This window comes from Pinus tabuliformis, chromosome J (genome assembly GCF_031772625.1).
Source record: "Pinus tabuliformis cultivar Carrire ecotype Pingquan chromosome J, CPIR1, whole genome shotgun sequence".
NCBI classification, from domain to species: domain Eukaryota; kingdom Viridiplantae; phylum Streptophyta; class Pinopsida; order Pinales; family Pinaceae; genus Pinus; species Pinus tabuliformis.
This window is the reverse complement of record NC_142295.1, coordinates 334,276,162-334,291,312: the sequence shown is the minus strand read 5'-3', so window position 1 is coordinate 334,291,312 and position 15,151 is coordinate 334,276,162. Positions and strand designations below refer to the sequence as shown.

Here is a 15,151-nt window from a genome sequence, read left to right as displayed (position 1 = left end):
TTCGTTTCCTTCCATATATTTGTTGGCCTCCCAAGAATTTGCTCTTCCTCCCACACAGTTTCGTTGGATCAAACCTTTATTTTCTTCATTAGGATCAGAGATAACTTGTTGTTCAATGTATGTATTAAATGAGGTGAGGTTCTTCTCTTTATAAGCCTCCATGAGAGTGAATTAGGTCTCTCTAGGCTGACTTGAAGAGGGTTGGTTGACTCATCACTTGGAGGCTTATAGACATGACATATTATATTAAATATTTTTCCTTCTTGTTACATGGGCCCTCCAAGGGCTGGTACATTATGACCTTGACTCTTAACTTGACAAAAAAACCCCTAGAGCACATAATGGGTATTTTAACCTAGGACCGCAACATAATGGGCAAGAAACATATTTCAATAAAATATTTTTTCTCTTACAAATAATTTTTTCTTTTCTTTTCTTTTGATAATTCATTCAATAATTATATCAAGTCATGACTCAAGAACAATTATGAAGACTGACACTAGTTACATTTCAACAACTAGTGCCTTCTAGTGCGTTTTAACACAGGTTCCTTTTTTGTATAGAGCATTACCCTAGCTGTTAACGTATTGTACAACCTAGAAACTGACGTTAGTGCCTTGAAAAACCTTATTTCCACCCTGCTTATTGTTTTCATTGTTTTGGCCTTTGCTTGTTTGCTATTTATGAGGTCCATTTTGTCTGAACTCAGATCTTTTTATCAATTTACTTGAAATTTTATTTCAAAAGAGTAGCTTAATTGCATTACTTGAAAAGAAAAGAAAAAATTATTTTCTGTTATTTTGGTTTGTTTCGATCAATTTAATGATGAGTTGTTTATTCTGGGTTGTGAATGTATGCATGTGCTGAGATATATTAGAAGTTGCATTAGGGATGTTTGTTTTGGGAAAGACGTTAGCACTCTCTCCCTGTAGAAACTTTGTTTCAACGAAAGTTAATTGAAGAGCATTCTTTCTACATGGTTTGAGTTAGGTATCACAAACTTCATATGTCAACACCCTTCCGAAGATACTAATACAGTTCCTTTAAAAGAAAATTAATAAACGAAATCAATAACTCTTTGTTTTAAAAAAATACAGATAACACTTTTGTACAACTTGAATCTGTTATAGAAAATTCCAACTTATCATACAATGCTAGGAATGATGCATACACATTAGAAGAAAGTGATTACAATTTTTTTTTTCTTCAGATTTTGTCAAGAATTTGAATAAGGTTAATTTTCAAAACATTCTACTTTCACTTTCCTTATGTATTTCCATATGTTGGATCATTTATAAATAATTATTGGTTGTATTTTTGTTGATTTTTGGTATGAATCTCATGTTAATTTTGTACTTTTTGGCTTTAGGTCTAGTGAATAGTTCAAATGGTGAATGTTTGAGATAACTCAACCTTTTTTTGCTACCTGCTTTTGGTGTAAGCTTCTTTCACTAGCCATTCACCTTTTTGTAATTGTGTTTCATTAAAACATTAATTTGGTGTTTCCTCCATAAAAAACAATATAATTACATACCTACATACCTATATAACTATATGTACCACTTACCTCAACACATATATACCATTTGGAGATAAGGGCATCCCTTACCTCAACAATTGTGTTGGATACCTTCTACTGTGGTTTATCTGAAGTTGGTCCATTTAATCATGAAAAGAAAGAAGAGTTGGTTTTTTTTCATGAATATGTTTTGCAGATAAGTATGTGGTTCTTCTCACTAAATGTTAATGTTTTCCTTGAATTTTTAGATTAATGGTTCGCTTGCTAGAAATGATATGAAGGATATGATGGCACAAGGTTCAATCAGGATGGTTTCTTCTCACTCAAGTCAATAGATTTACACTAGAGAAACTAAAATATGAAGTGAATTTTATTTTGAATGTTTGTGTGGTAGTTTGCTTTCATATTTTTTAAATTGGACATATAAATCAGGGTCTATAGTTCAAATGTTCCATCAAGGTCTTTTTGGAAGTATTTATATTTTGGCCATACGCGTGGGGTCTAAAACAATTAATTTCACTTGGGTATTATTGAACATTATTTTCTCAATCATATTTTAGGTATTTCCTTTCACTAAATGACATTAACATTAATTACTATATGTAGAGGCTTTTGGACAGGTGATGGTAGTTAGTTTTAAAATTGTTTGCATCTTTATTAAGATATGTGCTTCTGGTAGATTGGAAGGGTGATGTCACTTTGCCATTTTATTTTTGCCTATATTTATATATATGTGTTTGATGGGCCTTGCAATGCATGCGTCTGATCCAAGGGTTATTTTAAGGTGAATGGTATCTGATTTTTTGCACTTTTTGGATTGAAAAGAATTCATGATGGGGTGAATGGTATGCAAATTTTAACCGACTTTATTTTTCCAAAAAAAGAATGCATAAGTTTCTAATTCAAGGTTTGAAAAAGGAAAATACATAGCAAAGTGCTTATAGCATGCCATATCACCTCCAAAAAGGAAAAGCAGGCCACTTGCTGGCCATTTTTCACAAACTTTCATACAAAATATACCTATGATCTCTCTCGGGAACACAACTAGAAGCAAAACAAATTCTTTGATGAGCGAGGTGGGTTATCAATGGGAGAAGAAGATGAGGAACAACCAAAGAACATAAAGTACTTATGATTTAGTGTTGTCCTGTTTACCATGTAGCAACATGCTTTATTATTGCATGTGGATAGATTGTTGATAGGCTTTGGAATGGGAGCCATATCTTCCACAGTAAGTCTCCCACTCCCTCACGTGCCTTTCTACAAAACTTAACGTAGCTATTGTAGTAATGTTGTCAAGCCTTTGATGTTATTCATGTGTTGTGGTAAATCAAGGTACTAGTATATATAGCTGAGATAGCTCTAAAGCACTTGCATGGAGCTCCTAGTACTGTAAATCAAGTGAGTTTTCTATTCTTAATTTCTTATGTTTTTCACCTTGGAAATATAGCTTTATCATGGTTTTCTAAGGAGCCATATTTACATGGATGTAAGTGACTTGTAAAGCCATATAAATCTTAATTTTACTTGGACAAATTCTATTTTATGTGGAACAACTTTCAATTACTATTGGCATAATTCTTGCAATTTATTTATTTGGGTGTGTTTCATACGTTTTTATCCAAGCTATTATGTATTCAAGTAATTGACAGCCACTAGTTGGGCCTACACCTGGAAGACTTGATAGAAAATGGAGCAAGAATTACTAATTTAATGTGGATTGTGAACATGTTCCAATTGGTATATGAGGCCTGCATGACTCTTCACTTAAGTAACAAGCTTAGACATAAGAAGCAATCCACATACCAAACAAGCTTAAACAAAAGAGGTAGACCATAGACCCAACTGAACCAAATAGCTAGAGGGTAGTTTCTAAGAGATCATCCCAACATCCAATTGTTATGTGTTGAGGCATAATTGATAGAAAATGGAGCAAGAATTACTAATTTAATGTGGAATGTGAACATGTTTTAGTTGGTAAATGAGGTCTGCAGTCCTCACTTAAGTAACAAGCTTAGACATAAGAAGCAATCCAAATACCAAACAAGCTTAAACAAAAGTGGTAGACCATAGACCCAACTAAACCAAATATCTAGAGGGTAGTTTCTAAGAGATCATCCCAACATCTAAGTGTTATGTGTTGAGGCACTTCTAAACCCCATTCTCTTAACCGTACTTTGGGAGTTGGGTCTACCTATTAACCACTCCCAGTTTAGGAATGTAAGGGGGTGTGTTACACTAAAACTAACTAAACACGTGCCTTCTTTAGTTTATCAAAAAAATTCATAACCCCTTCATGAATGTGCCATGTGTATAACCACACAGTCAAACACCCTCATGGCCTTTTGATCAGGTACCAACTATCTAGTTAAAGGATGGACAAACACATGTGATTTGAGTATTTGATTTGGTTTTGATTCCTCGCTACATAATCCATTACAATATTCTTGAACTAACTGGTAAGATGTATGTACATTATCATAAGATTAATTTTCATTGTTGTCTAAAAAAATTTAACACTAAAATGGGTTTTCCTTCAGTATTCAAGTCAGTGATTTCTATTTAGACCTAACTTATGACTTATTGGAGACTTTAAGGCTACACTTCACATGTATTCATCAATTATTTTATCTGACTGAATTACTCTTGGTTTCTTTTTAAGGCTCCCTTGAAATTCAACTCATTTGAGAATTATCAGTTGAGGGTTTGTTGTTACTTTTTGTTGATGCAAGCGGATTAAGTTTTTGGTGAAATAGTGTATATTATCATATATTTCCCAACAAAAAAATTCAACTCTAATCAACTATACAGCTAATTTGACTGATCTCATTGTAGACTAAAATTCAGAATTTGTTAGAGCATGTGCCCAAAGGGCATATACCTAGATCAATGACATTACACATAAGAGGAGAACTTAAGAGGAATATGTGTTTTTTCTATCAAGTGTTTACATTTGTTCTATTGTTTGCATGAGATTTTCCTTTTGTTACAATTAAAAACATTACAAGTCATTCACAACTGAAAATGGGTTCCTAAGGTTGGGCCGGGTGACCTAGTGAAAATCTCTAGAATATTTCTTCATATTCCTTATACAAAATTTTGAGCAATGCAAGAAGGATTGGTGGCTGATACATATCTTGATGCAATGATGATTACTTATTTTAAGAAAAGATATGAATAGTAAGTTATATTGTACCTTTTTGTAAAGATATCTTCCTCATTCCCTTGTAGTTCAAGTAGAATTTGTATATGATTAATTTTTCAGACAAGAGTCTAATATTTGATTTGAATTAAAGTTAAGATTAACTACTTTTATTTTTTATTATTTCAGTTGTTATTGCTTTCATATTTCATGAATGAGATTCAATTTTGTTTAAATACAAAGTGAAGGGTTTTGTGACAGCGAAACATTTAGCACTAATTAGGGATTTTTGGTCTTCTCATATAATATTATGTGTATTAGCAGTAAAATAAGTCCAGAGTCATTGTGAATCCTTCCTTTTTGAATCATTAGTGTTTATTCATTATTTTTCACAGCCCCTCATTTGTCAATATCTAATTTGAAATTCCTACACTTTGAAACTGGTCTAGTGGTCTAACCATGAAAATAAATACAATCCACTCACTACTTTCATATTTGATTTGAAAATTCTTTTATGGATGGAGGCTTTCTATTTCATCCATGTTTTCTCTATATTACTTATTTTATTCATTGATTCAAACACCTATAGGTGTGTCTTACAAGGTGATGAATAAGAACAAATAGAACGACTTATCGTTCTTTAGCTCAAGAAATATTTGGACATAGGGGTGTAAAAAAATTCCTACTTCTACTTCTTGTTGGTGCCCCAACTAGAAAAAACAAGGATGGAATGAAGGTATAATTCTTTTACTAAAGAGTTGTTGCAGAGAAACTTGATTATCCCATTGGTGATTGTTCGAGAAAAATGCCTTGTTATTCTCACTTATGTGGTCTCTAAAGTCTATTTACAAAGGAAAATTTATATTTATTTCTCACATTTATGTTTTACTTGTATACAAGACGTGATTTTCATGTTTGTTTGATGGGAGATCCTAGAGTTGCAAAGAGTCAGTTGTTGAAACACATGATCAATGTGGAACCTCGAGGCATTTACACCACAGGTAGGGGAAGAAGTGGTGTTGGTTTGACAAATGTTGTTCAAAGGGATCTATTCACCAACACAATGGTCCTTGAAGGAAGGGTCCTGGTATGTTCCTAAGCTTTATTATTTCTAATGTTAAGTTGTTTGTTTCTTTAGAGTTGTAAATTGTTTTATTTTAGATTGAATGCATTACAGGTTTTACTGACATATATCTTTGGGCACCATCATAGTAGTGAAAAAAATAATGGATCTTGTATGTGATGAATTAGGTGCTTTCCAACATGGATATATGGGCTATTGATGAATTTGATAAGATGGACGAGACATACTGTATTGCTATTCATGAAGTGATGGAACAACAAACTGTCAACATTGCAAAGGTGGGCATAAAAACCTCCCTAAATGCACAGACAATTGTTCTGGTTGCTGCTAATCTTTCCTGATATGTATTATTATCATTCAGTTTGAAGGTAGCTTCATATGAGGTCCTACAATGAATATGAGTTTGTGGAATTCTTGAATTCTAGAGATAGCTCTTATGGAGTTGCGTCAACCTAGTGGGACACATGGAAGGTGTCATGTATCGAAGTAAAGGATTTTATTTTTTCAAAGCTTTTTATAGAAGAGATATGCAATTGGAATGTTGTGCTTATTGGGGTATTCATTCATCTTTTTTTTTTTTTTAAATTAAACCTTTTTTGTGTATTTTCTTCCAACTTTGGCTTGTTAAAGTTGTTATGTGCTCTTCTATTATGGATCTTGGATCAAAATTATGGGGTAGATTTTCATTTTTGGAGTTGTAAACCATTATGATACATTAGAGGATGGAGAAATTTGAAACCTCTTTAAACTCTTATATTAACTTGTACAAATATCCTAGTGACCTTAATTTTTCTCTTATTTAGGAACTCAAATTGGTAAAAAAGGATTAATCTACTTTTACCGTGATTTTGTTTCCTTGCTCTTAGATAATTTTTCTTTTACATTAATTGCTTTCAATTATTATTTTTTTATTTAAGCTTTAACTATCAATAATGTTCTCAAATTTCTTTTCCATATTTTATTTCCATGGCTAATTAACAGTTCCTTATATACTCTTGAATTGAAGGGAGAGTATGGCTTATGTTTTCTTTATGGTATTTTAGTGTACACTGTATCCTACTTCTGTGATGGAACTGTAATTTTGAATTTTTTAATACTATGTTGTTCATTATCACAAGGGTTGGTATGATCTACAAAGAACACCTGCTGAGAATATCAAGCTTCCTCTATCATTTCTTTCTCATTTTGACTTGTTGTGGCTGATATTTGATAAAGTCGATATGGATAGTGATATGGAAATGGAAAGGCACGTGTTATAAGTGCATAAAAAGTATGAGCCACCAACTTTAGGCTTTACTCCTCTCGAGCCTTCCATCCTTAGGTGAGTTATTGTCACCTCTTCTTTAGATATTGATGCTTGAAATTTCGTACTCTAATGATGAGTAGTTTTTAATCTTATGATGGTTAATAGTTTCTAGGGATTATATAGTAGCAGCAAGAAGGCTATCGCCTTCTGTGCCTAAAGACCTTACCGAATATATTTCCAGTGCTTATTCTTCCATGAGATAAGAGGAAGCACAAAGTGATGCACCACATTCTTACACCATTTCCAGAACACTTCTAAGCATTTTTCGCATCTCAATGGTAATTTTTATGTTCCTTTGTGTAATTACCTAGTGTTACGTGCAAGTTCCAGGAGAAGTGACTTTTCAAGTTCTCATATTTTCAACACCAAAGTGGAGTTGTGACTAAGCAACAACATTAATCCAAATTTGGCTTTTTAATCTTAGAAACCCGTTTATTGAAAAAAGCTAATGTCTATGTTTCTTTTGTCTAGATTTATTGTTCATAAGCCCTAACTCAACTTAGATTCTCATAAACAGTGGCTCAAAGTGATGTAGATGAATCCCTTAGGCTTATACAAATTTCAAACTTCTCCTTATATGCTGACGAAAGAAAGAAAACTAGTCCAAATATGACATCTATTCAATCATAAGGGATGAAGCTTCAAGAATGAATACTATGGATATATGCTATGCTAATTCCCTAAGTTCGATTTCTCAAAAGGTACTCTCCACAACTATATAGAGCATGAGAAATGTCATTAGTTCAAATTTCCTAATCAAGGTTGGTTTAAAAGCATCTAATTGGGTATCCTGCTTGCAGTGTTACACTGAAGCTAAACTAAAGGAGTGTTTGGAAGAGTATGCACCATTGAACATTTGGAAAATTGTTCCCAATAGATTTTATATTCATTTTATTGATACCTAAAATTTCCAACAAGTGAATAGTTCAACTATTTTAGAAAAGAGTGTTTTTCTTTTTAGATGTCCTTGAATTGATATGAAACTCAAGTCTGAGTTTCCTCTTGGAAGACTCACAACATTAGACTTGTCAATGTTTTGGAAACCTTTGAATGAATTTTCATAAGTTTCAAGTGAGAGATAGCATATGTGTCTCTCCCAAAACTTTTGTTTTTTTTTTTACTGATGTTAATGATTGTTTTCCTAAGTTTATTTCGTATTTCAAATTTTAACTTTAGGTGTTTACTTATGGTGGAATGTGTGTCAGAGATCAGTTTATATACTTTGCCTCATTCCTCATTGTATGTACTTATGTAAAAAATATGTGTTTCCAGATAAACTCTATATGGCTTCTATTGTAAATGGTTTCCTCTGTCTTTCTTGCTTTTAAGCTTAACGTTCAACTATTTTGTAATCTTTAATTTTAAAAATTTGGTGGCCAATTATCATCAATTACATCAAAACTCCATATGAAATTTAATTTTGCAACAAAGCATGGAACTTGGTAGACAGGAACGGTTGAAATAAGGAAAGGTATGCTCTCAATTATTTTTAGCTACAACAATATTATTTTTAGGTGGAAATATTTGAAAAATTATCCCTTGTATTTGAAAATTGATGTGCTTTATTCCTTTATTGAAAATGGTAAAGGAAGAATAAATCTGTTACTAACATAACTTCTTGAACAGTGGCATATTCTAAACTGTGAACAAGTTTTCATGGGCATGTCACATGAAAATATTAGTAATGAATTTACTGTTATGCTAATATAGGTAGGCACCCTATGTAGGTCTTAGTTTTTCTATTAAGTCAAATGTTGGGAAGCTATGAAAATATGCAACATGAAAATTTTGTAGGAAAACAAGTCAAACTTTGAGAATCCTTACACTAGCCATAGCTTTTACTGTCTTAGAAATTCAATATTAACTAAATTTAATATTCAAGGATAGGAGAAGCTAAAGCTAAGTCTATATGTAGTGTTTAGTGAACCAAAATTAGTTTTCTATGGTTTTCTGTTGTTCTTAATGAGGGACTACATCCATCAATACAATTGCTGAAATGAGGTATAGAGGCCATACTCTCACTGATTATATTTTTGATGTAAATAGTGTAATAATGGTTAGGTATGTTTCCAATTCAATGTTGATCGGTTTAGTTAATATGCTCTAAGTGTAAAGTCTTTTGCATCTAAAGATTTCATGGAGGGTATTACTTCATTAATGTGTGTTTTATGTAAATTTTCCACCAGCAACCTATACTTAGTTTAGGGCATCTTTCTCATGGTACGGTACAAGTATATCTGGATGACTGAAGGCCTATCATTTTCTTAGGTTGTTCAATTTTCAACTTATCTATTGTTGGCTACGTGGTGCCTGACCCAGGTTCAATGTTAGTCAGCCAAAAAAATCCCTACACTACTGGCCCTTTTGGCATCAACCCGCAAAACGCAAACTGAAGTCTCACCCGAAGCAGTATGGGGGGATGCTGGAACCAAGTTTCCACACCCTGAGATGGTTGTGATCTAGGGTTATACCTTTTGTTCCTGCTTTCACATAGGTCACCAAGTTCTAGGGCTCTATCATTCTGGCCCTTTATTTCGCCCTTTGGTACCTCCGCGAAGGGGTACTATTGACCTTCGTGCAGCCCTAAGCCGCAGTTCAGGTACTTACGCGCTACTAGGACACCGTATTGTACAGATTCCCAAGTTATCTTAAGTGTCTTACTTATCTTATTAAACGATCACAGTTAGCATTGCGTAAACATATATTATTACTTGCGTTTGATTAACTAATACAACCACATACATTCACGCATCACATGAACATTATTTATTAGACCCAAAATGCAATATAACTATATGCATTAACAAGAATTAGATACACACAATTTGTAGAATACTTCTCTTTATTGATATCTTCAGAATATTACAGACTCTATCTGCCCTGCGCACATAGCTACAGGGGTTCGTGCACTCAACGACGGACTTCCACCCTAGGCCTTTGCACACTCAGTTGTAGACCCTCTACCTACGCTAAGACCCGAAACTTAGACTTCTCTAAAGACTTCCTCCTTATCGCTTAAGACTTCTCACTACTTAGAGCTTACTTACTTAGCTCTTTTTATACAATCCCATGGTCCACAAACCATGGGTAGATCATTACAACCGACTTTACACTTTTAAAAATAAGGGCAGACAACCATTTATGACTCATGACACCTTCACGCTCTGTGACCACAAAATGCGGAGACTTTACAACTTTATTACAAAATTTAAACCAAAACATGGGCTTTTAGCCCAAAAAATGTCCTTGGGGGATCCTGTTCCCAACAGGCCCCCAACGCAAATATCATGACTCGCCCTCGAGTCACTCTATGGGTGTAGAGATCCCAGCGCGAAGACCTCCCAGCTCTACCTGTATGACCACAACCTCAATAGTGCACTATGCGGTCGCCTGCTTTGCTTCTTCAACCATTTGCTCGGTCACTGCTCCTAAACTGTTGGCCTGAAGCTTCTTCTGAGTTGCTTGTAGAGTCAAAAACTTTCCTTCAATAGAGGATGTAACTGCATACGCCTCGTCCAAGTATGCCTTTAGTTGCTCCTTCAACACTATGTCCTTGTGTTGCGCTGCATCTACCTGCTCTTTCAACTCCTTGGCTTCCTGCAACTTTTCCAGTCTCTGTGTGAGTGCGAGGTTCACGCGGTGCCTTTTACCTCGTCATAGCGCTATTGCAGTTCTCGCTCTTCTATCTCCAGTCGCTGTGCATTAGGGTCCTCTTGTAGGCTCGTTAGGACCTCGAACGATTGTTCAAAAAGTTGTATGCAGTCTATTATTGAACTGTCAACCACCGCTATTGCCTCTAGGACAGCGGTTGCACGCTGCTCCTTTACTTCTGGCGGAGTTGAAGGCTGGGCCTTCAACTGAAATTTGGTGATTTGTAGGTTCAACTCCAACTGAACCCTCACCATCTCTGTGCGAGTGTCGTGCACCCCTGTAGCTAGCTTGTGGATGTGTACCTCGACCGGTTCTTCCTTAGGAATGGTCAAATCTGGGACCATTCAGCATGCCTCCTCTACGACCTGAATTATTTTCTTGTTTTGTGTGGTTACCTTGGTCATGACGGCGATGGAAGAGTCTCTCTGTAGAGCCATATGTTTGTTATTAATCCTCTGCTCGCTGATCACATGTAGAGCGTGGTGTTCAAGGGCCCTCAGCTCCGCGATCACTTCATCCTGCAATAAGTGGAGCGCCTCGCCAGGGAGCACTACCACATTCAACCCTAATCCCTTGAGGGCACTAACAATGTGCCTGTCAGCTTCATTCCTCGTGGTCAGTGCTCCATCGGGTAGCACTATCATACTAGAGACCTTCACGCACAGTATCTCGGTAGCTTCTGAAGTGCCAATAGTAAGGCTTGTGGACACCATGCGAGCCTGTGATGTGAAAATCTGCAGCTCCTGTAGACTTGTCAGGATAGCCCCCAATATTAGTTGTTTCTTCTGCTCAAACTGTTGTAGGGCCTCAACGGCGACATCTCGCATTGTGTCTCCGATGTCATGCAAATCACCCTCTGTGAGGGTTAATGGGTCCAGTGATGTCTTAGTGGCCTTGGATTTCTTCCTAGACCCTCCTTTCTCTTGCTCCCTTGGAAGTTTGACGAGGGTGGACATCGTCTATGGGTTCGCGTCGTGCTGCTCTTTCTACTCATCTGTCTCTTCCTCTTTATCGGGCGAAGGCGACCTTGTGCATTTGTCAGAGCCCCACTCCTTTCAAACTCCAAGTGAACCGCACGTGGTACGAAAGATTTGTAAGAATAAAGCAAGGAGAGGGTGAGAAATGAGACTGATCGCACATATAGGCGAATATGCAATGGATTAGGTTATTTTGGATCTAAGGTCAGACCCGAACATCCTACCAAAGTAGACTTGGGAGCGGATGGGAAGACCCGTGCTGTAATGGTCTCTGATTCAGTTAGGGATGGAAAATCAATAGAAGATCATTCCCATGGGGCAGCTACAAGGGGTGAGTATAGATATTGAAGGCGTGAGTGTGTTGGCTGAATTTGAAGTAATAGAAATTGTGGATGACAACCCCTACCCTGCACTTTTTGTAATTGATTGGGCTACTAATATGAACACGGTAATCAACCTAAAGAAGCAAAAGATGATATTTAAGAAGAAATCGCTCTGCGTAATAGTACCCCTAGATCCAGCTAAAGGATCGCTCTATACTGAACCAGTCCACGATTATGAGAGCGATGACAATTTGGAATGTATCTATAAGATAATTGCGTGAGACCAAGATTGGGTGAATCCAACAGCGAATGGACGAATTATGTGGGATCGCAAGAGTTCCTGCACCTCAAACTCTGATGAAGAATTAGAGTGCTGGGTAGCCACTGTTATTTTATAGGGCATTTAGAATTCAAATTTGACCGTTCCCCCCACATTCGCTTCATTAATGCCGGACTGACGAAAGATTTTCAAGGATCTAACCCATAAATTTTGTCTTAAATGTTAGCCGCCTACTCCATTTGGTCACATTTATACCGTGAAATCATGAACAGTGACTTTAACGGTCACTTTCCTGTCGACCTGCACGATTTCTCCCTGGGTAGCATAGCTCCCTTCGCGCTGTTGCGAACCTTGTGATACTTCCTTGCTTCGCATAAGCCTCCAATCGCACAGCTCCCCAACCCGGGTAGTGTAGTTTATAGTCCCACTTCTCTATTATGAAACCAGCTCACAAAAAGATAGAAAAGATAGATCAATGCCTTGGAAATAAGCTTCTTCGAAGGGGCAACCTCCTTTACATTTCACAAATGAACAATTCTTGGATGATACAAATGAAAAGACTTCCTTTCTATATATAGGAGTCTAAGGGGTCATAATATAATCAGATCCGACATAACAATAATAATGTAAGTGCACAATAATAACAATAATGGGCTTCCATGGGGCACAATAATAACAATATGGGGGCTACATGGGCACAACAATATAATAAGGGGTTTGTACTAATAACAATAAGGGGTTACACTAGTAGTATAGGGGCCTAACATGCCCCTCTCCTTCAAAAAGTGTTGTCCTCAACGCTTGAGTAGTTCTTGATGCCATGGAAAATTTTAGGGGCGAATTTTCGCCCTTTGGCGAAATTAAGCGGTTTTATATTTTTATTGGGCAAATATTTTGTATCATAGTACATTTTTACAAATCGCCTCAAATTTATTTTATAAAAAAATTAGGTATGGAGATTAGCCCACCTTATTTTAAGGGAGAGAGTAAAACAAGTAAATTTAGCCCTTGAAATTAGGAGTTACAACCTTCCATTGGCCCTGTTTTTTTTTCTTTCATTTTCCCATATTTCATGGTATTGGGGTTAATTTTGAGAAAATGACTTTATTTTTTGGAACAAATGGTCACAAAAGAATAATTTCCATGTCTATTTAAAGATTGAATAATTTTCTTGCCATATTCCAAGTTTGCATCTATTTAGTCATAATCGTATAAAGAATAATGGAAAACATCTTTTTATATTTACTTTATAAGTCACCTTATATTTAGGTGTAAATAAATAAAAATATAAATAAAGTGGAGTATGGTAAATAAATAAAACCTCTTTTTATACTTACTCCAAAGGTATGGTAAATAAATATAAATATAAATAAACTAGAGGTATGGTAAGTAAATAAAACCTATTTTTATATTTAGTCCATAACACTCTTTCTATTTAAGAAGGCTCAAAAAAGAGGTTTTATTTAAGTGAATCTTATGGGCCAAATACCATATTTATAAAGAGGTATGGTAAATAAATAAAACAACTTCGATCTTTTTTCGATAAAATCATCACGCAGTAGATCAACAAACCCTAAAGTTACGTCTCGTTCCCCTTCAAGTTTACCTACTACAGTACCGGTGTGAATATGATCTCCACCGAACATACGCAATGCTTTAGCCAATACCCGGAAATGCATACCATGATTTCTTTGTCTCACAATAACTGCATGCATCGCGCGGTGAATGTGAAGAAGTAGGTCGTTGTCTCAGCAATAATGAGCCAAATAAGTATTTGCGGTAAAACCTCCCGTCAGGTAGTCATGCATAACGATATGAACTCCCAATTCTCTTGCAAATACTACCCTTTTCATCATTTCTTCACATGTACCTGCAGTAGGATTCAAATAATGTCCCTTAATTTCACCCGTCTCAGCCTGAGCCTTATTAATTGCTTCCGTACAAAAGACAAAACGATATCTCCAGCGCATGAATGGTTGGGAATTTACGTTCTCATCATCCTTAGTAAAATCGAGTCCACCACGGAGACATTCGTAAATTTCTCTACCATAGTTTTTGGCTGATAGACCCAATTTTGGTTTGATAGTACATCCCAATAAAGGATGACCATATTTGTCCAATTTATCTCTTTCAACTTGGATACCATGAGGTGGACCCTGAAAAGTTTTGGAATAAGAAGGGGGAATCCGCAAATCTTCCAAACGTAGAGCCCGTAAGGCCTTGAATCCAAATACATTACCTACAATGGAAGTGAACAAGTTAGTAACAGAACCTTCTTCGAAAAGGTCTAAGGGGTAAGCTACATAGGCAATAAATTGAGTCTCCTCTCCAGGAACGGGCTCGATGTCATAGCATCGCCCCTTGTAACGATCGAGACTAGTAAGTCCATCGGTCCAAACAGTGGTCCATGTACCGGTGGAAGATTCAGCAGCTACTGCTGCTCCCGCTTCTTCAGGTGGCACCCCGGGTTGAGGAGTTACTCGGAATGCTGCCAAGATATCTGTATCTTTGGTCTGATATTCAGGAGTATAATAAGTTAATCTGTAATCTTTAGCACCATCTTTGAATCCGACACTAGCTTTAGTCTCTGTTTTTGGTGACATAAGTTCCTCCTTTATTAATAATTATTTCTCGCAAGGACGAGGTCTGCTCGACATGGACCGAACGTAAACAATCAACTTTTACAGAAATATCCTACAAAAAGTCGTCCGTTATTGGGGTGCTAGATACACTCTCATTGTATAATGTTCTTTATGTATGATGCAACCCAATCTTTGCTCTTGAAGTTCTTCCTCCATGGATTGACCCGAGAAACTTTCAGTGGTTAAACTAGTTCATGAATGAAATCAAGGAACCGAATGGACCTTTG

At 36.0% G+C, this 15,151-nt stretch overlaps 1 pseudogene; it reads left to right on the top strand.

Annotated features, from left to right (window-relative positions):
• The window catches only part of LOC149227104 (DNA replication licensing factor MCM7-like), a 72,209-nt pseudogene extending 64,253 nt beyond the window's left edge, over positions 1-7,956 (top strand).
• Positions 7,957-15,151: the final 7,195 nt, after the last annotated feature.